Genomic DNA, 26,599 nt, shown 5'->3' on the forward strand with positions numbered 1-26,599 from the left:
CAGATCGGCGAGCTATTGGAGAAAGGCTACAATAGACCAAGTATTTCTCTGTGGGCCGCTCCAGTTCTGTTCGTGGAGAAGAAAGATGGGACCTAGAGGATGTGCATTGACTATAGAGCCTTGAATGAAGTCACCATCAAGAATAAGTACCCTCTGCCGAGAATATAAGACCTATTTGTTCATTTGATAGGAGCCGGAGTGTTCTCAAAGATAGATCCGAGGTCAGGTTACCATCAGCTCAGGATCCGACCTTTGGACATACCAAAGACAACGTTCATCACCAAGTATGGGTTATATGAGTATACAATCATGTCATTCAGATTAACGAATACACCAGCTTTCTTTATGTACTTGATGAACAATGTGTTCATGGACTACCTTGGCAAATTCGTAGTGGTGTTCATCGATGATATTCTCATATACTCTCAAAATTAGGAAGAGCATGAGGAGCATTTGAAGATGGTATTGCAACGGTTATGGGAGCATCAATTGTATGCCAAGCTGAGCAAATGTGAGTTCTGGATCAGCAAAGTCCTATTCATGGGTCATATCATAAACCGAGATGGATTAGCTATGGATCGGAAGAAAGTGATAGATATTCTGGACTGTAAAGCACCAAGAGATGTCCATGGGATCAAGAGTTTCATTGGAATGGTTGGATACTATCAGCATTTCATTGAAGGGTTCTCCAATGTTGCTAGACCGATGACAGCCTTGCTGGCCAAGAAAGTTGAGTTCAAGTGGACTTCAGAGTGCCAAGAGTCCTTTGAAGCATTGAAGAAGAAGTTGACTACAACGCCAGTACTGATCCTACTTGATGTCCACAAGCCATTCTCAGTGTATTGTGATGCGTTGTACACTGGTCTGGGGTGTGTACTAATGCAAGAAGGGAGAGTAGTGGCATACTCGTCCCGGCAGTTAAAGATTCATGAGAGAAATTATCCCACACATAACCTAGAACTAGCAGTAGTGGTTCATGCACTGAACAACTAGAGGCACTATCTATATGGGCAGAAGTGTGATGTTTACACGGACCACAAGAGTCTTAAGTATATATTAACCCAGTCAGAGCTAAACATGGGGTAGCAAAGATGGCTAGAGTTGATCAAAGACCATGAGCTAGAGATACATTATCACCTAGGCAAAGCTAATGTAGTTGCAAATGCTTTGAGCAGGAAGAGCCAGGTCAACATGATGGTCGCTCGCCCGATGCCATATGAACTAGCAAAGGAATTCGATAGACTAAGTCTTGGATTTCTAAACAGCACCCAGGGAGTGACATTTGACCTGCAACCCACTCTAGAACGAGATATCAAGGATGGGCAAAAAAATGATAAGAGGATCAATGAGATTTGACAGCTGATCTTAGATGGGAAAGGCAAAGACTTCTAGGAAGACGCAAAAGGTGTGGTATGGTTCGAACATAGGCTATGTGTTCCCGACATCAAGTCGATTCGAGAGATGATTCTCAAGGAAGCCCATGAAACACTTATTCCATACATCTTAGAAGCGAGAAGATGTACCAAGGCCTGAAGAAAAGATTATGGTGGTACGGTATGAAAAGGGAGATCTCGGAGTATGTTGCCATATGTGACAGTTGTCATAGAATTAAGGCGGAGCATCAAAGGCCCGAAGGTTTGTTGCAGCCGTGTAAGACCCAAATTGTAAATAATATGAAAAGAGTTGATCTCGTTACATGTTTTGCCATCTACTCATTATATCATGGGAATAATCATATTTAAAATAAATAATTAAATAAAGGCACATCCATAATCAATGCATCATGTTGGAGTTATTTGTGTGTGTGCATTTAATAATGATAACAACAATATCAATAGAGATATTTTAATGACCAAATTTGGATTTAAAATCTAATTTGTAATTTAGGAAATTGGAAATAATGTAGAAAAGGAAAGAGAGAAATACTATACAATACAAAATAAATTTATAAATAAATAAATTCATCCCATGGTGACATGTTCAAAGCATACATTCAAATCTGAGTACAAAATTCGCCACAAAAAGTTGAATTCAAATTTGGATTCTAAAAGAGAAAAGAAAAGGAAATAGAAAAGCGGAAAAGAAAAAGAAAATGAGAAAAGAACTGGCGCTTGGGCTGAATCCACGAGGCCGTCCTAGTTAAGCGTAGCTTCCGCGCAAACCCACCAACGCTGAAAATGTCGCAGACTGGTGGGATCCTTGGAGACGTCACAGCGAACACCGCGCGGAGATTACCTGTGCTGTCTGAACTGCAACTAACTCGTGCCACCCCCTTGTCATCCCGGTCACGGAATCCTCGCTCAGGAATGCCGCGCGCACCGTTGGGCATTGTCACACCCGTTTTAGAAGGCAAACCGAATGCGAACCATGTATGTGCTAGGATCAGAAACTCATGTACACAGTGATTACATAATTGGACATCATCACACATTGCTCAAAATAAATAGCGGAAAGGTACTTTTATTGCAACAAGATGTCCAAGACATCCACAGAGTCTAATACAAAGCATAGACATTAATATCATCAAAGTGCGGAAATACGAAACGTAGTAGATAAGGCCTACACAGGCAGCTGACTAGGGTTTTGCCACTAAGAAAAACTAGAACTCATCGTAGTCCTGAAACTTCTCAAAGTCCTCCATGTTGCCAGCATCTCCTCCTGAGCACTAAATACAGTGGGGACAACCTAGGGTGGAGGTGGTTTGTAAAGCAAGGGTGAGTACATATCAACGTACTCAACAAATGTCTCGTTTGACTAAAGTGGACTAGCTGTATGTGAAGTTGGAGTTAAGCAGTTGCTTTTAGTTGGTCAAGTATTTATTACTATTAGTAGAGCCAAGTTTTAGTAATAAACCCAGTTATTACCCAAAAGTACTCCCTCCAAGAGTAAATACCAGAGATCAGAATTATAATCATTAACCATTATCATAGAAGTAACCAAAGTTTTTCTAATCAAAGAGGATACCAAGGCCGCTCTTAACCGTGAGCTCGGCTGATATACCAGTTTCTAACACTCTGCAGAGGTTGCACACTTTACCCACGAGTCGTGATCCCTTTCCAGCCTGGGTTGTACAGACTCGATCGTCACTACCGAGGTGAATGGCCAGGGATACACTACATAGCCTTTACAAAGACTCCCCTGGTGCATAGCTGCTCGTTAGGTTTCGCCAGTCGTACAAACACAGTACACCTCCCCAAGGTGGGTGACTAACAAAACCAAATCGAATGAACCTCTGCACCCCTCTGGTAGAGCGAGCACTACGCCCCGGCCCCCATTGACGGCCATCAGGCAAAGCCAACTACACCCCATTCATCTAATTAATCAACTAAGGGCGTCCCATTCCACCCTCATGGTTGCATTGTTATCCTGGGTGGTCACTCAATGAACAGGTCCTTACAGAGAGGTACTCGGGAAAATGGCCTGAGTCCCCTAAATTATCACAAGATCATCATCGGGATAACGTCATCGTATCATAAATATCCACATCATGTTCATTGATTAAGTTAAAGCAATAGCATAAGCTAACCATGATTAACCCAAAAATGTAAACAAGGATAAGTAAATACAGACTAGTCAAATCCTTAGGTTTCAATAATGTAATGCGGGACGGTGAATTAAAAAGTAAGTAGGACATAATGGGTCAGAGGACACTTGCCTTCACCAGGTTGTTACTCAGGGAGATCTTCGGCAACACACTTAGGAACCACAGGCTGCTCGTTGTCTAAATAAAGTGATCATACATTCAATACATTTGGTAAATGACAAATGAACAACACATCAATCATGTACAAACAATGGAACACATCTCAAAAGGAAAAGTATAAACTCAAAAGGGAGTTTAAATTATAGGGTGAACTAATCCCATCTAGTAGTTGATTATTCTTTAAGTGTTGTCTATCTCCATGATTACATAATATAATTCCACTTATTTTAATGAGACATCAAATTTAAACAAGGGATAAGTTCATACACCACACATTATTATCTTCACAATATTAAACATCTATTTACCACTAGGGTTTCCTTTTTATTTATTTTATTATGTGAATGAATCAACACATACACTAACCTATAGTTTAGACATAAAATTAGAGTGCACAGACTGTGGATGAACATAATTTATTTGAATAGAGAATATTCCTAAGAACATTTTGCAATTTGAACCACTCAACTTGGAGTTTATACGAAAAAGATATGAAATAAACAAGTTTTGAAGTTTGAAATATTAAACTAGGTCCAATTATGTGATTATTTAAAAGGGCGGACTCAGGGGCCTACACGCGAGTTTTCAGGACGGCGGGTTAATTACAACAAAGTCGAGGGTTTCTTTAACAAATTTACATGTGAAGGGGTATCGGGGCTGCTCAGCCACTAGATCTAAAATCAATGGTCGAGATCAGATCCGCAGACGAGCGCGCGCGCGGACGGGCGAGCGCTGACAGGTGGGTTCAGGGTGTCAGCAAGATGAGGGACGAGGCGGCCTAACCGGCCGGGCCCAACTGTAGGGCGCGGGTGAGGGAGTGGATCTAAGCGGTCAGATCCGGATAGGGCGGTTGGGATTAGGTCTGGCTTAATTGAAATCGGGTTGTCCGATTAAAGTCGGGCAGATAGGATGCACGCCAGGGGACTTTACCTTCGCCGGGTAGCCAAGGGCGGCGCTCCCCGCGGACACGGCGGTGACGTCGCCGGAGGCGAGGCAGACCGGGGCTCCTAGGGGGCGAGAGGTCGGTCTTAATAGCTGGAAAGGCTAGGGAGGACTTGGCGAGCACTATGGTGGGCCCGGTTTCTGTAAAGGGGACTGAGGGGACCAGATGGTGGAGGGGAGTCCTCAGTGGACTAGGGAAGTCTCTGGACAGAAATCACGGGTGAGTAAATGCAGGACAGGGAAAAATAAGGGTGGGGTTAGGACAGTTACCTTGAGGGAAGTCTCAGGAACACACGAACGGCATCTGGGGCACGGTGAGGACACGGGTCGACGGCGGCGGAGCTGCGACAGTGAACCAGTGAGCGTGGACTAGTCGAACCAGAGCGGGAAGGGGACAAACTGAAGGGTGTCCCGAGTTGCGGGTGACAAGGCAGAGCTTACCGAGGCAACAGGCGCTGCGAGTGCCCAACGGCGGTGGAGGAACGGGCGCGCGGACACGACGAACGGCGGCGGAACTCCCTGGGCGTGCACACGATGCGAGGCGGGTGATGAGGGCTGCGAGCACGTGAGTGATGGAAGAGGAGGATGAGTGGGTGCTGGGTAGCTAGAAAAAGACTGAGGTGGGGACGAGCGCGGCCATGGCGTGCGTCGTGGGCGCGGAGTCCACTGTGACGCGTGGGTCGTGCGTGGGCGGTTCGGAGGGGAAGGGTCCGACAGACGGGACCCACTGGTCAGCGAGGGCGGACAAGTGAATGGGTGGCCGTTCTAACAAGCGGGACCCACGGGACAACGAGAGAAGTTGCGCTTGCGCAGTTGAGGTCGGCGCCGACAGGTCAGCCCCACTGAGCAGTGGGCGAGAGAGAGAGGAGAGCACGCGGGCACGGGTTGGCGCCAACAGACGGGGTCCGCCTGTTAGGGGTGGCAGGCACGCGCACACGAGGCTTAAGTAGGCCGAGTTGGGTTGCTCGGGCTGAAATGGCTTTTCCTTTTTATAGGGATTTTCCAATGCCTTTTCCAATTTATTTTCTCTAGGGTTTTTAATTCAAATTCAAACTAATTCAAACATGTGCAACAATTCAAAGAGTATTTAATGTCGCGTACAGCCACATACTCTCCTATCTCCCTTTTCATTCCATACCACTAGAATCTTTTCTTTAGGTCTTGATACATCTTTTCGCTACCAGGGTGTATACAATATGTTGTCTCATGAGCTTCCTTGAGAATCAGTTGCAAGATCGATTTGATGTCGGGAACACACAGTCTATCCTTGAACCATACCACTCCTTCTGCGTCTTCACGGAAATCTGGGCATTTCCCTTCCATGATCAGCTGTCGGATCTCGTTGATCTTCTCATCATATTTTTGGCCCTTCCTGATGTCTTGCTCTAGGGTGGGTTCTAGCTCGACTGTCACTCCTTGAGTGTTGTTCAGAAATCCAAGACTCAGCCTATCAAATTCCTTTGCTTGCTCATACGGAATCGGGTGAGCGGCCAACATATTGACTTGACTCTTTCTGCTCAGAGCATCTGCAACCACATTTGCTTTGTCTGGGTGATAATGTATCTCCAGCTCATAGTCTTTGATCAACTCTAGCCATCTTCGCTGCCTCATGTTCAACTTATACTGAGTGAATATATACTTGAGACTCTTATGGTCCGTATAGATATCACACTTCTGCCCATACAAATAGTGCATCCAGGTCTTTAGTGCATGAACCACTGCTGCTAACTCTAGATCATGAGTAGGGTAATTCTTCTCATGAATCTTTAGCTGGCGGGACGAGTATGACACTACTTTCCCTTTTTTCATTAACACACATCCCAGTCTGGTGTACGAAGCTTCACAGTTGAAAGGGAAATAGGCTTACACTTTTCCTAAATGATTTTGGTGGTTGAAATGCCCAACACAAATTATTGGACTAACTAGTTTGCTCTAGATTATACATTCTACAGATGCCAAAGGTTCAACACAAACCAACAAAAAGAACAAGTTAGGATTCAAAAGAAAGGAGCAAAAAGGAAACCGAAGTGTGCCCTGGTCTGGAGCACCGAACTGTCCGGTGTGCCACCGGACAGTGTCCGGTGCACCACTAGACAGTGTCCGGTGCACTAGGGTGAAACAGCTCAAACTCATCGGCTTCGGGATTTCCAGGCGCTGCTCCGCTATAATTCACCGGAATGTCTTGTGTGCCACCGGACTGTCCGGTGCACCAGCGGAGCAACGGTTATCTACACGCAACGGTCGACTCTGACGGATGAACAGTGCATCACACTATCGCGGCAGGAGTCAGAGCAGTGGGTCAGAGGGGCACCGGACTATCCGGTGTGCCACCGGACTATCCGGTGCCACATGAGGACAAAGCCTCCAACGGTCGACCAGATCCAAGCCCTAACGACAGGATGACGTGGTGGTGGACCGGACACTGTCCGGTGGCGCACTGGACTGTCCGGTGCGCCCATCGCCAGCAGCCTTCTCCAACGGATACAATTTAGTTGGTGGCTATAAATACCACCCCATCTGGCCACTTCAAAGTGTGGGAGACCAAGAAACATTCCAAGTGATATAGTTGACATATTCAAGCCCTCCCAACCACCTCTATTCATTGATCCATCCTATACACAAGATTTAGACCACTACAACCAACACAAGTGCCACAAAAGAGAGAGCAAGCAAAAGAAAGCCTTTCGTGTGAGTTTAGCTCTAGTGCCTTGTGAGATTCATTGAGAGAAAGTGTGTGCTACATCTTGCGTTCATTTGTGTGTGGAGTTTTGACTCCCATTGAACTTCCTCCAAAATTTTGGAGGCTTGTAAAGCTAGCAAGAGACACCTAAGTGTGTGGTGATCCTTGCAGGGTCTTAAGTGATCCTTGAGAAAAAGAAGAGCTCACCGATCTTGGGGATCGGTTGAGAGAGGGAAAGGGTTGAAAGAGACCCATCTTCAGTGGACTCCTCAATGGGGACTAGGCCTTCGAGGGCCGAACCTCGTTAAAACAAATCACCTGTGTCTCGTGTGTTTATTGCTTGTGATTTGTTTGTTTTCTCTCTTTCTAAGTTCTCTTGCGCTACTCTTTGCTAATATCCTTTTGTGTTGCTTCAAGTTAAAATCACATTTAGAGAAGCAACTCCTTGCAAGAAAGAACTTGTGTTACTCTTCTTATTTAAGCCCTCTTGCATTATTCTCCACCATCATCTCTAGTAGTATTGTTATTGATTAAATTTCGTACTCTTTGAATACAATACTCATTGCAAGCAAAGGACTTAGTTTTTATACTCTGATAATTGTGTGTCTTGTTCTAACCACTAAACAAGGGATCTAGTTGGGGTGTAAAGTTATAATTTTCAGGTTTCGCCTATCCACCCCCCCTCAAGGCGACTTTCAATTGGTATCAGAGCTAGGCACTTCATAGTGAGTCTAACAACTCGAAGAAGATCCCAAAAGAACAAGAAGACACCTCCGAAGAAAATCAAGGAGGTAACTCTTGAGATTTTACTTGATGATTGTTCTAATTATGCTTCATGGTCTACTAGTGTGATAAATGCTTTTAGAACCATAGACTCATGATTAGAACAAATTATAGACAAGAGTATCATACCCTCCAGTTATAATGGGAAAAATACTTCCGAGGAAGATCAAAGATGTTTACGCTTAAATTATCTTGCTTTTGACATCTTAGGTAATTCTCTTAGCAAAGAAGATTATCATGCCTTCATAATTAATTATGATGAATCTATTCATGATGCGCATGTTATTTGTAGAATTAAAATCAAATTTGATGAGTCCAAATATGATAGTTCATTTTGTGCTTCTACTTCCTTTAGTCCTTGTGAAACTAACCCTTTGAAGGAAGAGGAAGAAAATGAACGGTGGAGACCAAACGATGAATCCACCTCTCCAAGAGGTTTGTCTTCCCATTTCGATTCCCACATATGTTGTGTGGCTAATGAAAATAATAGAGGAAGCACAAATGAGGATGAGGAGGATGAAAGAAGCTTCATGCAACTCTACGCTCGCCTAAGCCAAGAAGATAAGGCGGTCATGCTCAAACTTCTAGAAAGAGCTAGAGAGCAAAGCGAAGCTCATCAAATGCTAGAAGATCTTCTCTCCATGAAAATGCAATGCTTTGACGAGTTGACTAAAGAACATGAGGAGCTAAAGTGCTCTCATGTTGATTTGGTCCAAAGGTATGAAACTATTTCAATTGAGCAAGATAACTCTTTACATTGTATCGCTCAATTAGTAAAAAGGAATGCCTTGCTAAAAGACCAAATGGAAAAGCTAAAAATTGAAAATTTGGCTTTTCAAGAAAAATATGATATGCTTCTATGTTCTCATGAAAATCTTATGGATGATCATATCATATTAAATATTGCTCATGAGGTTGTGATAGAAAACTTAAAATCCCAACAACCTCACTCATGCACATGTATTCTAATTGAAACTACATTACCATGTGCTAATGCTTGTTGTCCGTCGACAAGCAAATCTTCCTTTGAGCTAGAATTTGCAGGAACAAAAGATGATACATATCAAAAGCTCAAAGAAGAAAATGAGAGGCTAAAAATGAGCTTGACACAACTAAAAGGGAAGTGCATTGCTCAACCTTCTCAAGATAACCGTGATCACATGGTGAAGAAGCTTGAGACGGGAGCAACCGTGGCATGCACTAAATCCCTTGAAGAAAATGTCAAGGACTTGAGGATCGCCAAAAGGAAGGAACAAAAGAAGAAAAATCAATACCTCTTCCAAAAGCCTCAACCATGCCTCCATAAAAGGTGGCATCCAAGGTAATAATCAAGTCACACTTCACACTAAGAGAAGTAAGAAGTGTAGTGAATGCTTTGAAAAGGGACACTCGATTAGGTCATGTCCCTATATAAAAAATGACTTGATTACTAACAAGGATGATAAACTTTGTTTTAAATGCTCAAAGAAGGGACAATTAATTAAGTCTTGTCCCTATTCAAAACAAAAAGGCATAGGGTTAGAAAATAAAATATCAACTAACCATGTAGCAAGCAAGAAACAAGGAAAGAAGAAATCTTCAAAACTTGAAGTTCACCTTTGCTACATATGCCGAAAGAAGGGACATTAATGCAATGATTGTCGCATTGGTAACAACCCCACTTCTAGCTTGTCAATTATTTCACATGTAACTAGGCAACCCAAAATTGCAACTTGTGCTAGAAAGGTAATGAGTTTACCAAGTGCTAACACAAAGGACTTTTGGGTTCCTAGATCTTTGTTGACTAACCTTGATGGACCCATCAAGAGATGGGTACCAAAATATGCTTGACAAGCTTTGCAGGAAAAGGAGATGGTATGAAACTTTGTGGTGCTTGAGAGAGTCAATTCAATTTTTATTAACTCAAACTATCAATCTTCAATGATCTATATCTAAGATTGACCCAAAGTTATTTTGAATTGCTATATCTAAAACTCATATCATCTCGAGGAAGATATTGATGTTGTAGGATATAAAGAATTATCATGTGCGGAAAAATCAAGGCCTACAACATGGAGGAAATCCAAAGGATGGTAACATTTATGTTTTTAATTGCAAGTATCTTAAATTATCATTTCTTATGTGTCTTGTGTAGTCACATAGAAAAAGAAAGCACTTTAAATATTTTTAAAATATGTCACCATTCTTTGAAGAAATTCCTCTCATATGGTAGATTGCATATTTATCATTTCTATTCTATGGCAATCTACATTTATTATAAGTACCTCATGGCATGCTTTACACTAATTATCCTAATAACCATGTTCTAGATATAGAGAGATATTCCGAGGTGTCATGTAAGGAATTCAAATCCTTAGGACACTTATAAAGGGAATCTTTCTTTATATCTAAAATCGTGAGACTAATTTTTTTAAATAACCTAAGTAGTCTCGCATATAGAGAATGAGTTTCTCTATGGAGATGCGTAATCTAACATGAAAAGAAAAGTCAATCCAATGATTTATGTTGTTTTGCCTATTGCTTAAATTGGATATGATTCTTCAATATTTATCGCTCTCCATGTTATGAATTAGATCTTAAAGAATTAACTATGCTTGTTTTATGAGTTAAAACTTAGCATACTTTTTGGAATAATCTAGTTCATATTATAAAAGTTTCCATGCTTTAGTAATCTATTTTCCATTCCTTATCAAAATAATTACAAAAAGGGAAACTAGTGCTTGTGTTACTAATGCCATATCTCTTGAGCCTACTTATCGAAATCTACAAGAGAATAAGTGCAAGCCATAAGCCACAAGGGTTTCTCTTCACCCAAAGGAAGAAAGGTAAAAGCAAAGGTATGGGAACTCATCTTCTTAATCAAATATAGTTCCCATCAATGGTTATTTATTCTAATTTATTTATCATACTCTATCTATGTGAAGAATAGATTCTTTATTGGACTTAAGTCAACTAGATGTGCATTCAATCTCAATCTCATTCTCACAAATGCACTTGTCCATTAGAATCTAATTCATGCCTTTGCTATATCTGTTCTCATATTGATGTGCCTTCAAGTAGTAATAATAAAATTAATATGAAGAAGTAAATTTCCTATGATTGATCAAATGATTAAAAGGTGCATATTCCTCTTTTCAAATGATGTACACCAAAATTAGGGAGTTTACTTCATAGATGTGTGATGTATGGATGATGAATTGTTTATATTTCTTATCTAAAAGAAATCATCCTTCATAATATACTCCCCTGTGCTATTAACATCTCTCTTGAGTATTTTCAATAAGTTTGAAAAGAAAAAGAGTCAACAAAGGGAGGACACTCAAATGAAAAAGGAAGACATCAAGAGCAACAACACCTACTTGGATAATGAGATCTTCAAAATAATCAATGGTGTGGTTGTAAGCATTCTAAATCTTTTTCATTGTGAGTATTAGGCATAAGTTATTTATTGTAAATCTTATAAGCCTTGATCAAGATGAATAATGCTTCTCCCTATTTGACTTTAAAAGTGAGTCCAATTCTTTCAATGTTGATGCATGTCTTTAGGGGGAACATATTTCTATATCTTGATTATATTGAGACTAATTCTTCATCTTAGTAATCTCACATAGTCTCAAGTATGAGAATAAGTTTCTCATGAAGTATGCTTCTACATATCAATCCATCTTGGTAAAGTAATGTCACCTTTATCAAGGATTGTAGCTTTCATTGTTAAAGTAGCATATTTACTGGATTCTCCCATTCTAAGCTTGTTTAATGATCTAATGCATATGTTGTTCTTTTGATCGCATCTGTTGTTTGTTTGATCATTCAATAACTTCAATTAACACTTATGTTTCTTAGTGCCTCATGTAATTTCAATCAATATCTCTCTTGATATGCACTAAGTTAAAAGGAGAATTCATGATATATTTATGCAATTTGTGATCCACTTGATATATATAATAACAATGACTTAAAAAGGATCACTAGTTGTAGAACTCTCTCTTGTGCAAAATATTTCCATACACTGTCTTGAATATAGGTCTTAAGTAACTAAGACTAAGGACAAAGCACAATGAAGAGAGCGTCTCTATGTGAAGGTACAAAAGGGTAAAACTACTTCCTCTCATTTATACACGTACCTAAATCTTCCTTTTCCATACATTTCTTGCTTATCTTGTATAAAAGGAAGAGAAAGCATGTCTATGCATATCCCTGCTTCATACCTAGTTTAACCTCTCAAAAAATTTCATTCCTGTATGCATTTTTGTTAAAACTAGGTAAAGTGATTCTATTTGTCAAAGAGCTTAAAGCTTAACCTTGTAATGAGGATAAGCTACCTTTGTTTCAAAGGTGGAGGGTCCTTAAGTCTCTTTGAAATCCTTAAGTGTAAATGCTTAAGATTCCAACATGCTTTCATCCCTGTATAGTCTGTCATAAGCATCACTCTTATATTATGACATATTGCACTTAACAGTTTCTATGATATAGATATGTTCTCATTAACCTAATTATGTGCGCTTGGCATTTAAAGGCCAAAATATGTATTCCTCTCAAGGCACATATTTAGGGGGAGCAATCTATATTATATAGAACTGTTTAAGTTTAATTGACATATCCTTTTAACCATGTCTCTTTCCTCTGGTACATTTGCATATTTCCTATCTCTCTTGTGCCAAGGCTAAGACTAATATGTTTCCATGAGTATCTTGTGTATTAAGTCTTAGATTGAAAGGGAAATGGAGTATTCGGCAAAGACATCGCTTCCACTCTACACCATCGGTATTATCCTTCTTTGTCGGTATTCCTCCATCTCTCCAAATTTGGTATAATCTTCACTCATATTCATTTGTACCACTAGGGGAGAAAGTAAAGAGGGGCTTATATTTCACTCACAAGTATCCGTTTTTGGCGATTCATGCCAAAGGGGGAGAAAGTATTAGCCCAAAGCAAAAGGACCGCACCACCACCACCAATTTCAAAAAATGAAGTCTTTCAAATTTGTATTAAAAGAAGGCTTTTCCAATTAGTATCTTATTTTTGATAGAATTTTCAAATTGGTATAACCCCTTTCAAAATTAATATCTAAAACCCTCTTGAACACTAAGAGGAGGATTTTATTGACGGGGAGTTTTGTTTAGTCAAAGGAAAAGCATTTGAAACAGGGGGAGAAAATTTCAAATCTTGAAAATACATCTCAAAATCTTATTCATATACCTTTGACTATTTTGCAAAAGACTTTGAAAATAATTTCCAAAAGAGTTTGCAAAAACAAAGCTTGTGGTGCAAGCGTGGTCCAAAATATTAAATATGAAGAAAGCATCCATGCATATCTTATGAAATGAATATTGGTTTAATTCTAAGTAACCTTTGCACTTATATATTTGCTTTGGTTTGTGTTGGCATCAATCACCAAAAAGGGGGAGATTGAAAGGGAAATAGGCTTACACCTTTTCCTAAATGATTTTGGTGGTTGAAATGCCCAACACAAATTTTTGGACTAACTAGTTTGCTCTAGATTATACATTCTACAGATGCCAAAGGTTCAACACAAACCAACAAAAAGAACAAGTTAGGCTTCAAAAGAAAGGAGCAAAAAGGAAACCGAAGTTTGCCCTGGTCTGGCGCACCGGACTGTCCGGTGCACCAGGGTGAATCAGCTCAAACTCATCGGCTTCGAGCTTTCCAGGCGCTGCTCCGCTATAATTCACCGGACTGTCCAGTGCACCAGCGGAGGAACGGTTATCTGCGCGCAACGGTCGACTCTGACGGATGAACAGTGCAGCACAGTGTCGCGACAGGAGTAAGAGCAGTGGGTTAGAGGGGCACCGGACTGTCCGGTGCGCCACCGGACTGTCCGGTGCCACATGAGGACAAATCCTCCAACGGTCGACCAGCTCCAAGCCCTAACGACAGGATGACATGGCGGCGCACCGGACTGTCCGGTGCGCCCATCGCCAGCAGCCTTCTCCAACGGCTACAATTTGGTTGGTGGCTATAAATACCACCCCATCCGGCCACTTCAAAGTGTGGGAGCCCAAGCAACATTCCAAGTCATATAGTTGACATATTCAAGCCCTCCCAACCACCTCTATTCATTGATCCATCCTATACACAAGATTTAGACCACTACAACCAACACAAGTGCCACAAAAGAGAGAGCAAGCAAAAGAAAGCCTCTCGTGTGAGTTTAGCTCTAGTGCCTTGTGAGATTCAATGAGAGAAAGTGTGTGCTACATCTTGCGTTCATTTGTGCGTGGAGTTTTGACTCCCATTGAACTTCCTCCAAAGTTTTGGAGGCTTGTAAAGCTAGCAAGAGACACCTAAGTGTGTGGTGATCCTTGCGGGGTCTTAAGTGATCCTTGAGAAAAAGAAGAGCTCGCCGATCTTGGGGATCGGTTGAGAAAGGGAAAGGGTTGAAAGAGACCCGTCCTTAGTGGACCCCTCAATGGGGACTAGGCCTTCGAGGGCCGAACCTCGGTAAAACAAATCACCCGTGTCTCGTGTGTTTATTGCTTGTGATTTGTTTGTTTTCTCTCTTTCTAAGTTCTCTTGCGCTACTCTTTGCTAATATCCTTTTGTGTTGCTTCAAGTTAAAATCACATTTAGAGAAGCAACTCCTTGCAAGAAAGAACTTGTGTTACTCTTCTTATTTAAGCCCTCTTGCATTATTCTCCACCATCATCTCTAGTAGTATTGTTATTGATTAAATTCCGTACTCTTTGAATACAATACTCATTGCAAGCAAAGGACTTAGATTTTATACTCCGATAATTGTGTGTCTTGTTCTAACCACTAATCAAGGGATCTAGTTGGGGTGTAAAGTTATAATTTTCAGGTTTTGCCTATCCACCCCCCCTCAAGGCGACTTTCAACAGTATACTGAGAAGGACTTGTGAACATCTGGCAGAATCAATACTGGTGTGGTGGTCAACTTCCACTTCAGTGTTTCAACGGACTCTTGGCACGTTGGGGTCCACTTGAACTCAACCTTCTTTGCCAACAAGGCTGTCATTGGCCTATCAATCTTGGAGAAACCTTCAATGAAACGCCAATAGTAATCGGCCATTCCAATGAAACTCTTGATTCCTCGGACATCTTTCGGCGCTTTCTAGTCTAGAATCGCTGCTACCTTGTTTGGATCCATAGCTAGTCCATCTCGATTTATAATGTGACCCAAGAGCAGAACTTCGCTGATCCAGAACTCGCACATGCTATGCTTGGCATACAACTGGCAATCTCGTAGCCTCTGTAGTACTTTCCTCAAGTGCTCTTCATGCTCTTGCTCATTCTGGGAATATACAAGGATATCATCAATGAACACCACTACGAACTTGTCGAGGTAGTCCATGAACACACAGTTCACATGAAGTAAGCTTGCGCATTCATTAGACCAAACGACATGACAGTGAACTCATATAGTCCATACTTGGTGATAAATGTTGTCTTCGGTATATCCGAGGGTCGGATCCTAAGCTGATGGTAACCTGACCTTAGATCTATCTTTGTGAACACACCTGCTCCTCTCAACTGATCGAATATGTCTTCAATTCTAGGTAGGGGGTACATGTTCTTGACAGTGACTTCATTCAAGGATCTGTAATCAATGCACATCCTCTTTGTACCATCTTTCTTCTCCACAAATAGCATTGGGGCTTCCCAAGGTGATGTACTTGGTCTGATGTAGCCTTTCTCTAACAATTCATCAATTTGCTTCTTGAGGTTCACCAATCCTGGCCCGAATACTCGATAGGCTCTCTTGGAAATAGGGGCGGTGCCAGGTATAAGCTCTATGGCAAATTCAACTTTCCTTTCAGGTGGCATGCCTGGTAACTCCTCGGGAAACACATCTGGGAATTCTGATACTACATTGATAACTTCTGATGGTTCGATTTCCTCAATATGGGCGGTGACTTGGTGATAGCTTCCTTTCCTTTGTCCAGACAAGACCAAGTCCACTAACACTTCCTCTCCTCATAAGGACACTAACTTCACCGTCTTCTTGTCACAGCTAAGACTGGCTTGACATTCGGTTAGCCAATTCATCCCTAGGATGACATCTATAGTCGCATCATGGTTACCCATAACTATTAGATCAACGGGGAACTCTATCCTCCCTATTTCAACTCTTGCATTAGGGCAAAATATATATGTTTGGGTTCTCCCACCAATTGAACTAACCCTCAAAGGTGGATACATGGGTGCTACTGGTATATTGTGTGATTCTACCCTTGATGCAGTCACAAAAAATGTGTTGCTCCAGTATCAAATAACACATTTGCAGAATAGTACTCGACTGAGAACGTACCTAGTGCCACTCCTGGGGTCTCCTGGACTGTGTCGGCCTCTAGGTGGTTCACCTTTCCATACTGGGCACGAGGCTGCCCATGGTTGTTGCCTCCTTGTTGCAATGCATTCTATCTGGCACGAGCATTGGGAGTTAGCTGTTGCTGAGCCGCTTTCTTTGGGCAATGATTTGCCGAATGGTCTTGTTCCCCATAGTGGAAACATGCACAGCCTCCTCCTTGCGCTGGAGCTGCTTTGTTGTTCTGGTTGGATGCTGGGGCTGGAAGGCGAGGTGCTTGGTTGCTCTAACGCTGATATTGATTTCCTCCCTGCTGGTTGTTCTGATGGTACTGCTGCTGCTGCTGAGGAAATTACCTCTGATACTGCTGCTGCTGGTTTTGGCGCTGATGCTGGTGCTGGTGACCTTGCTTGAATTGCTGAGGTGGATTGCTTGAGTAGCGGGGACGGCTACTACTCCTGGCCTGAGATCCACCAATCTTGCGCTTCCTGTCTTGCATCTCCCGACGCTTCCTTTCAGTCATGATTGCTCCGTTGATCAAATGTTGGAAGGTAGGGAAAGTGTGGTTCATCAGCTGTTAGTGAAGGGGATCAACCAAACCTCTTAGAAAGCGGTACTTCCTCTTAGCATCTGTATTGACATCTTCTAGCGCATAACGTGACAACTGCAGAAACTTGTCCCTATACTCACTGACACATAGTGGACCCTGCTTCAAGGCTAGAAACTCCTCCTTGCTTACTATCATCAGTCCTTCGGGCACATGGTAACGACGTAAGTTGTCCCTGAATTCCTCCCAGGTGATGGCTTCAGGGTCGGCATGGGTGGCGAGGTAAGACTCCCACCAAGACTGTGCTGCTCCCCTTAGCTGACAGGGTCCATACAACACCTTCTCACGATCGTTGCACTGACAAACACTTCTTTTTCCTAATGAATATTTTATGATGATCTTCGGCGTCCATGGGATCTATAGAATGGGCAATGACAGGGGATGGCCCCTCATGAATTCGGTTCGCTTGTCTCTGGGCACTTGTGCATCTGTACTTGCACCTGAGGTTGAGGTGGGGGTGGTTGATGCTGCACCTACTGCATTGCTACTAAGGTCTGACAAATTGCTTGGACTGCTTGGGTCTGCATGACGAACATCTGCTCAATAGTCATCGGGGGTGGCGGTGGCAACCACTGCTGAGCTGCCTCCTCCTGGGGTGCTTCCTGCTCCTGCTGAGCACGCCTTCCACTTCTGCGCCTGTTCTCAGACATCTGTAAAAAGCACACACATATATCAGATCTGACTCTGCAGTCGTTCAGCATAAGAAAAGATATATGGAAGTCTTCCTAGCACTGAACAATTGATCATCTTCACTGACTCCCAACACAGCTTCTCAGATAAAGAGGTAAGTGGAAATAAATGGGTGGCCCAACTAAATAACTGACTTTATTAATAACTACACCAAGTTGCAGGGGATGCCCACACCTTGATGACAATCATTACAAAGATCCACTTCATTACAAGTTCATCACGACAAGCATCAAGACATAGAACAAGCAAACTAACTCTAACTAAGACTAACTGAGCCTAAGACACTGACTTAAGCATTATTACAGACTCCAACTCTGTCGATCTATGGATCCAAATCTATCTGGGTCCTGCAGTCAGGGGTACCATAATCAAAGCGACCACAGGGCGGCGAACGGTAAGGGTGCTGAATCCCGACAGGGGCAGCAGAACCACCATCCAGATAATGGCACGCTGCGCGCTCAGCACGCAATTCCCCATCCTCCACTCGAACCTTGCCCAACTCATCAACGGCGTGGTCCAGCTCGGTGTTGAGCACGGTGACCAGGTTGACCATGTTGTTCAGCCTAGGATTGCCCTCACCAACGGGTGAGACAATCACACCTCCAGCACTATCGGTCGAACGACGAGGGTAGTACTTCAGGTCGAGGCCATCAGCTACCCCGCTGAACAACCAGCAATACTGCGAAAGTGCACGTCATGCTACATCTTGCATGGCTGCCTCGGCAGTATCCCTCTCAGTGATAGAATAGTGCTCTGAGAAGGCCTCTGCACCGCGGAGATCATCGTCTGGACGGCGCACCAAGCAAGTAGCCTCCCACTAGTCTGGGTATAACCCGCGACGAAGCTGGTAGACTACACAACGGTACTCAATGGAGCAAGTGTATCTGTCGAAGGCGCGATGCAGCAAGGTGTCGATAGCGTCGTGGAAGTGACACCCATGAGCGGCGTCGCGAGTGATGGGTCTAGTGATCCATCCCTCTAGCTATTGCTCCTCCGAGAGCTCCGTGTTTGGCTCGAACTGCCACCAGCGTCGTCGTCGTCTCCGTTAGGGTCTCCTCCAGCACCTAGAATGCCCTGTGGTGGTGTAGGGGGCCTCTCTGGCTGAGGTGCAGGGGAAGGCTGCCTCCCAGACTCCACCTCCTGTTGAGGCGAGGGGGAAGAGTCCTGCTGCTCCTGCTCCTAGTGCAGGCAATGATGCAGTCTCTCCAGGTGGCAAGACTGACCTGTCACCGTGCGGCGCAGTGGGCGATCCACCAGGCGAGAGGGCAAAAAGGGGATCACCGACTTACATGCAGTGCATCTAACACGAGCCATCTACAAAAGACATCGTAAGCACAAGAGTAACAGTAGAACTATGAGACCAGCAAGTAAACAGAAAGAAAAGTGAGACAAAATTTTGTAAGATGAGTAATAACATAGAATTGGTCAAGAGACCAACTTTTGAAATGACACTAAAGGGTCAAGGTAAGGGTAGAGGTCTATAGTCCTTAGGGCGACCATTCTAGTCTAGGTTAGTGGTCCTACAGTCAGCAAGGCTTTGATACCACTTATGTCACACCCGGTTTTAGAAGGCAAACCGAATGCGAACCATGTACGTGCTAGGATCAGAAACTCACGTACACAGCGATTACATAATTGGACATCATCACACATTGCTCAAAATAAATAGTGGCAAGGTACTTTTATTACAACAAGATGTCCAAGACATCCATAGATTCTAATACATAGCATAGTCATTAATATCATCAAAGTGCAAAAATACGAAACGTAGTAGATAAGGGCTACACAGGCAGCTGGCCAGGGGTTTGCCACTAAGAAAAACTAGAACTCGTCGTAGTCCTAGAACTCCTCAAAGTCCTCCATGTTGCCAGCATCTCCTCCTGAGCACGGAATACGGTGGGGACTACCTAGGGTGGGGTGGTTTGTAAAGCAAGGGTGAGTACACATCAACATACTCAACAAATGTCCAGTTTGGCTAAAGTGGACTAGCTGTATGTGGAGTTGGGGTTAAGTAGTTGCTTTTAGTTGGTAAAGTATTTATTATTATTAGTAAAGCCAAGTTTTAGCAATAAAGCCAGTTATTACCCAAAAGTACTCCCTCCAAGAGGAAATACCAGAGCTCAGAATTATAATCATTAACCATTATCACAGAAGTAACCAAAGTTTTTCTAATCAAATAGGATCCCAAGGCCGCTCTTAACCGTGAGCTCGGCTGATATACTAGTTTCTAACACTCTGCAGAGGTTGCTCAGTTTACCCACGAGTCATGATCCCTTTCTAGCTTGGGTTGTACAGACCCGATCTTCACTACCGAGGTGAATGGCCAGGGATACACTATGTAGCCTTTACAAAGACTCCCCTGGTGCATAGCTGCTCGTTAGGTTTCACCACTCGTACAAACGCAGTACACCTCCCCAAGGTGGGTGACTAACAAAACCAAATCGAATGAACCTCTCCATGATTAAATAATCTAATTCCACTTATTTTAATGAGACATCAAATTTAAACCAGGGATAAGTTCATACACCACACATTATTATCTTCACAATATTAAACATCTATTTACCACTAGGTTTCCTTTTTATTTATTTTATTAAGTGAATAAATCAACACATACACTAACCTATAGTTTAAACATAAAATTAGAGTGCATAGAATGTGGATGAACATAATATGTTTGAACAGAGAATATTTCTATGAACATTTTGCAATTTGAACCACTCAACTTGGAGTTTATATGAAAAAGATATGAAAGAAACAAGTTTGAAGTTTGAAATATAAAACTAGGTCCAATTATGTGATTATTTAAAAGGGCAGGGGTATGTTTATAAGAACTCAGGGGCCTGCGCGCGAGTTTTCGGGACGGCAGGTTAATTACAACAAAGCCGAGGGTTTCTTTAACAAATTTACATGCGATGGGGTATCGGGCCTGCTGAGCCGCTAGATCTAAAATCAACGGTCGAGATCAAATCCGCGGACGAGCGTGCGCGCTCGTGGACGGGCGAGCGCTGACAGGTGGGTTCAGGGTGTCAGCGACCTGAGGGGCAAGGCGGCCTGACCGACTGGGCCCAACTGTAGGGCGCGGGTGAGGGAGTAGATCTGAGCGGTCGGATCCAGTTCGGGCGGTTGGGATTAGGTCTGGCTTAATTGAAATTGGGTCATCCAGTTAGATTTGGGTGGATAGGATGCACGCTAGGGGCCTTTAGCTTCACCGGGTAGCCAGGGGCGGCGCTCCCCGCGGACACGGCGGCGGCGTCGCCGGAGGCGAGGCAAACCGGGGCTCCTAGGGCGCAAGAGGTTGGTCTGAATAGCTTGAAAGGCTAGGGAGGACTTGGCGAGCACTATGGCGGGGTCGGGTTGTGTAAAGGGGACTGAGGCGACCGGACGACAGAGGGGACTCCTCGGCGGACCGAGGAACTCTCCGGCGAGCAATCGCGGGCGAGGAAATGCAGGACAGGGGAAAATGAGGGCAGGGTTAGGACGGTTACTGTAACACCTCAGGTGTTTATCGTCTGCTTGCCCACACGTGCAGACTTTAACACGTAATAGCGGCGAAATTCGTTTTGGTTCCACTAAATCGAATATCTATTAACAAAATATCGAAGCCGAAATCAGTTTAACTCGGTCTGTCGTTTCTCGCCTAGATCCAAATCTTCGGATATAAGTAACTAGGAAAAATTCATTTGAATTCCAGAGTGTTCACTAAATCAAATTCTATCCAAATTTTGTATCTAGTACTGTCCGGATCCAACTCGTTTATGTCTCTTTTTAACCCTAATCTCAGAATTAGGGATATCTGTATCGCTTGAGTAAAAAAGAAAGAAAATAAAAAAAGGAAAATATCCTAGCCCATCCCTATCCTCACGTCGCTCTCTCTCTCCCTCTTATTTTTCTCGCTGCTCAACACCGTCGTTATCTCCTGGCCGCCACGGCACCACGCGAGCAAATACCTAGCGTGAGCAAGCATGGGATGTAGAGACCTTAGTGCGTCATGTAGCGCGGTTTGGCCCAACGGCATGGAGAGCCTCGTCCTCGCCTCCTCCTGCTCCCCGTCCCCACGGCTGCCACTATTCTCCCCCTCCACCCGCTTCCGCCGGGTGCCCGGCTCCATGCCACAGGCGCCGGCGTCCACCAGCGGTGTCACGCGGAAAGGTCCCTGGAGGCACATGCTCTTCGTTGTCGCTGCCATCGTGGCTCCTTCCGGATCTAGGAACAGTCATTGGTGTCTTCTCCAAGGCGTTTGTCTCCCTGCCCGCGCTGCGGTGCTCCAACTCGGCCTCCTTCCCATGGCCCTCCACTCACGTCCGGCCGGAGCTCCCTCTGGTTCCAGCTCGCTCGGGTGCCCTCCCTGCTTCTCTCTCCCTCCATCTATCCTCCATGGCGCTCGGCTTCTCCCATCTCCCATGCGTGCACCCCTGGCCTCTGCTCGGAATTCGCCTCGTTGAGCTCCCTCGCCATGGCCGTCGCGCCCTGCTCCAGCTTGGCTCCAACTCCGAAGCTTACCAGCACCCCAGACATCCTCTCCAAGCTATCGTTGAGCTATGTCCCACCTCACCACACGCTCGATTTCTCGTTCAGACGCACGGTTTCCTCCCCACGTTGCGAACTCCTATTTCCCAAGCCATCAGACTCGTCTTCCTCGACTCTTTCCCTCCGCGCGCACAAGGGCTCGCCTGCCGCCACGAACGTCTTATCTAGCTTGTTCGTAGCAGCAACTATCATTCTATACCTGCAAGTCCCTCTTCGACCTCAATAGGAGCTCCTGATCATCGGAAGGGTAGTAGATGGCAACGGTGGGATGCAAGGCATGAGACATTGGCTTCTTGCTGGACTTCTCCACGAGGATGATCAGCTGTTGCTGTGTACTGCATGGGTGGAGAAAGCCTGGAGGTGTGAAGACTGAGTTAGATGTAGGGGAAAGTGAGGTCCGTGCAGTGTCTGTCAAGTACTCGATGAAATGTCGTAGCGTGGTACACCTTGGTCTGTGCAGCCCCAATCGTGACCTCGTCGAACCCCAGTGAGGACCCACTGTCTCCTTGTGATTATTCCTCGTTAGTATCTATACCCGACGTCGATTTATTTGATGCTAATCATTTGTACGTTTATGTGTGCTTGTGAGGAGAGAATTCCGGATGTTGGGCAAAAGCAAGCGAGGTTCGGGTGACGCTTGTGTATCCGATAGAAAGACTGAACCCAAAACCATCACTGTGTTCGCGAACGTCGCGTCGAGTTTAGTCGTGGTAAGTCGATCCGTTGTTTCTGTTAGTTGGATAAATAGTAATTTGTATGGATGCAATGGTTACGATGATTAGCTTGTTTGTAGCATACATATCATTGTTATAATCGATTAAATAATATGTCTGGTAGAAAGTCAGAACCTAAGTCATCGTTGTTTTTGTGGAATTTGTGGTGGATTAGTAATAGTACTCTGGTTTGCTACTACTACTACTCATCGAATTATTAGTGAATAGGATAGATATACCAGTCATGATACTTGTGGCTTGGAATTAGTCTTTCTAGCAATTAGCCGAAAACCTATGTTATTGTTAATTGTGCTAAGTGTGTTATCTGATAAAGTTGATGCCCTGACATATCAGTCATCGCACTCTCTAGGTTTATTAATAGAATAACCGTCATAAATAAATAATTATTCTTACCCAAATTAATTAGGAAGCAAGTAACATCATTAAGTCTATTTATATGACTTTCGGAAACTATAGCAAATGCAGGTGCCCTTAACAAGTTATAATGTTAGAAGAGTTAATAATAAGTTAAAAAAATTCTTTCACACATAGATGTTCATTGTAATGTCTTGTTCTGTTAGTTTGATTTATATTTGGTTAAGTTGGAGAAGCATTATTGTCGTAAGTGATAATATATTGATAGTTACCGTTTGCAATGCCTTGTCATAAGTGTTTAATCCACTTCGGTGTAGCCTTAATTACCTTGTGATATTCCTGCTTATATCCATTCATATGCACCATGCATTTCATTTAGGTACGATAATTAATCACGTGATGCGGAAGACGACCCAAGTCGGCCCTAGGATAATGCAGAGATTGGACAACTCCGCAAGACGACGTCATCAGTCGGACGAACCTAAAGATGGACAAACTAAATGAGTGCCAAGGCTAAGGATGGACATCAAGTGATCGTCGGCTAACAAACACTAACGTAGTGTTTTTTCTAGGCAAGCCCCGGTGCATTTACCCCTTCCTTGTATTTTTAAAAAGACTTTTATACACTTAAGTCTAGTGAAATGTGCATTAAGTTTATAGGAATTGCTTGGAAACTATTTGATGCATTGACTACCTTGATATTCATTCCTGTTATAGATACTACTTTGGAAGTATCAAATATTGTTTACAAAAATGCTTAGCCCTGCTTAGATCTTGTGGATAGGGGTTGTCTTTTTCAGTAATGCCTAGCTCAGGGGTTATCTCGAGGAAGGATGGCTTCTACCTGCAAGAATATTTTTGTAGGGAGCTTGGTGGGATCTTACTGCAAAGTTCCCTATAATGCTCTTTTCAACTTTAGGAACACAAAACAATTATAAAGATGGAAGTACTTAACTCGAGACTTGGGCTAGGAACAGGTGATGCTCCACCCAGGTTAATTAAGGATTGGATGCGTATGTAGGCCTATATGATCAAGGACTATCTTAACTGGCCACATGCCTTGGATATGGGACAGGGTAAGCTTGAACCCGACTATTCCATACATATTGTGATATCCTAACCCCTGGGATGGGATATCCTGGCCCAAGGCTTAATAGAATTAATAGAGTATTCATACCAATAAGGTGCATCTTCTTTTTCGGAAGCCTGTCTCAAAAGAACCTCCAAGTTAAGCGTGCTTGGCTTGGAGCAATTTGGGATGGGTGACCGACCGAGAAGTTTTCTCGGGTGCGCATGAGTGAGGACAAAGTGCGCACAAAAGACCCGTGTTGGTCTGTGGGGACAATATTTGATCCTAGCGAGTTGCCAGGAGTAAGTACCACCGGTCTAGGGATTGGATGGGGTGTTACACATATAAAGACAATCGCGCACTGGGAGTGGAGAGATGTCGAGAGTGGCATGTACCCTCCTGGCAAAGGACCGCCTAAAAGGGGTGGTGTGCTCTCGTGTGGCGCGGACCTATTCATGTAGTGGAGGATCCGTGGGAATGGTAGACATATGCAAGAGTTACGAGAAACATATGTCGTGTGGTTAGAGATCCTCAGCTGAGTAAATCGATTCGGATCGTCGTTTTATCCCCGAACAGTGGAGACTTGATCTCTGACCTGCAACCTAGGTCAGGATGTGAACATTATGATTAAAAATGATGTTGTATTGATGAGATGGTGAAATTAGACTAGATGCAACTAGAGTCTATTAATATTTAATCTGGCGTTAAAATATTGAAAGTAAGACTCACTTTAGTAAGCTATTTCTACAAAAGTATCTAAGTTGATTCTTGCTAAAGCCTTTTCCTTGATTCCTATTTAACCAGCATATCCTTGAGAGTCATATTTCCTTAGTCGGGTAAGACTTGCGAAAGTGCACTTCGTACTGAGGGTTTTCGAACCCATGTTGTTGCAGGTACTAGATTTGTGCTGCTGTGAATGGTGTTAAGCGCCGGTGGGCATGACCTTCTTATAAGTCTAAGTACCTCTTCTATACTTCTTATTGAGGATTATCATTGAGCTAGCATATATTTCAAAATTATAAATAATTTATAACATTTCAAAGTTTATTTCTTTGAATCACTTTTGTAATCACTCCGATAAACATAATGTAAATTTGTTGTAACTTGTAACTTCTATAATAAAGAAATTCTGCTGCAAAAATGTTGGTGTGTGATTTTTGTTTACTTAATCTTGTGATCCTGGTTGTAAGTGGTTTATCCAGGGTCCTTGGGACCCTCGGACGGATCCTGTTAAGTTATCCGGTGCACATGCATAGCCGTCTGAGGTCTTTGAGACGAGGATAGGTGCATGTGGGCCCAATAACTTGGGAGGTTCTACCACAGTTACCTTGAGGGAAGTCTGAGGAATGCACAAACGACGTTCGGGGCATGGTGATGACACGGGTCGACGGCGGCGGAGCTGTGACAATGAACTGGTGAGCATGGACCAGGCGAACCAGAGGGGGAGGGGGCAAACCGAAGGGCGTCCCGAGTTGCGGATGACAAGGCGGAGCTAACTGAGGCAACAGGCGCGGCGAGCGTCCAACGACGGCGGCAGAACGGGCGCACGGACACAGCGAACGGTGGCGGAACTCCCTGGGCGTGCGCGCGGTGCGAGGAGAGTGCTGAGGGTTACGAGTGCGCGAGTGAGGGAAGAGGAGGGCGAGCGGGTGCTGGGCAGCTAGAAAAAGGATGGGGTGGGGATGGGCGTGGCCTCGGCGTGCGTCATGGGTGTGGAGTCCACAGCGACGCGCGGGTCGTGCGCGGGCGGTTCAGAGGGGAAGGGTCCGACAGACGGGACCCACCGGTCAGTGAGGGCGGACGAGTGAACGGGTGGCCGGGCTGGCAAGCGGGACCCACGGGACAGCAAGAGAAGTTGTGCGTGTGCAGATTGGGTCGGTGCTGATAGGTCGGCCCCACTGGGCAACGGGCAAGAGAGAGGAGAGCGTGCGGGCGTGGGCTGGCGCCGACAGGTGGGGTCTGCCTGTCATGGGTGGTGGGCGCACGCGCGCGAGGCTTAAGTGGGCCGAGTTGGGCTACTCGAGCTGAAATGGCTTTTCCTTTTTCCAAGGATTTTCCAATGCCTTTTCCATTTTATTTTCTCTAGGGTTTTTAATTTAAATTCAAACCAAGTTTCAAATTCAAACTAATTCAAACATGTGCAACAATTCAAACTAATTCAACATGATGCAACATTTCATGACTCATATTGTTTTGACAAAAATAACTAATAAATCCCTC

General features: G+C 43.8%; 1 long non-coding RNA gene across 1 annotated transcript; it reads left to right on the forward strand.

Moving 5' to 3' along the window:
• The first annotated feature begins 21,696 nt into the window (after positions 1-21,696).
• Positions 21,697-24,000, forward strand: LOC109943673 (uncharacterized). The gene is made up of 2 exons (XR_002266734.1): positions 21,697-22,932; positions 23,690-24,000. It is a non-coding gene; the product is annotated as an uncharacterized lncRNA (long non-coding RNA).
• The last annotated feature ends 2,599 nt before the right edge of the window (positions 24,001-26,599 follow it).

Source organism: Zea mays, chromosome 1 (assembly GCF_902167145.1).
Source record: "Zea mays cultivar B73 chromosome 1, Zm-B73-REFERENCE-NAM-5.0, whole genome shotgun sequence".
Lineage (NCBI taxonomy): Eukaryota > Viridiplantae > Streptophyta > Magnoliopsida > Poales > Poaceae > Zea > Zea mays.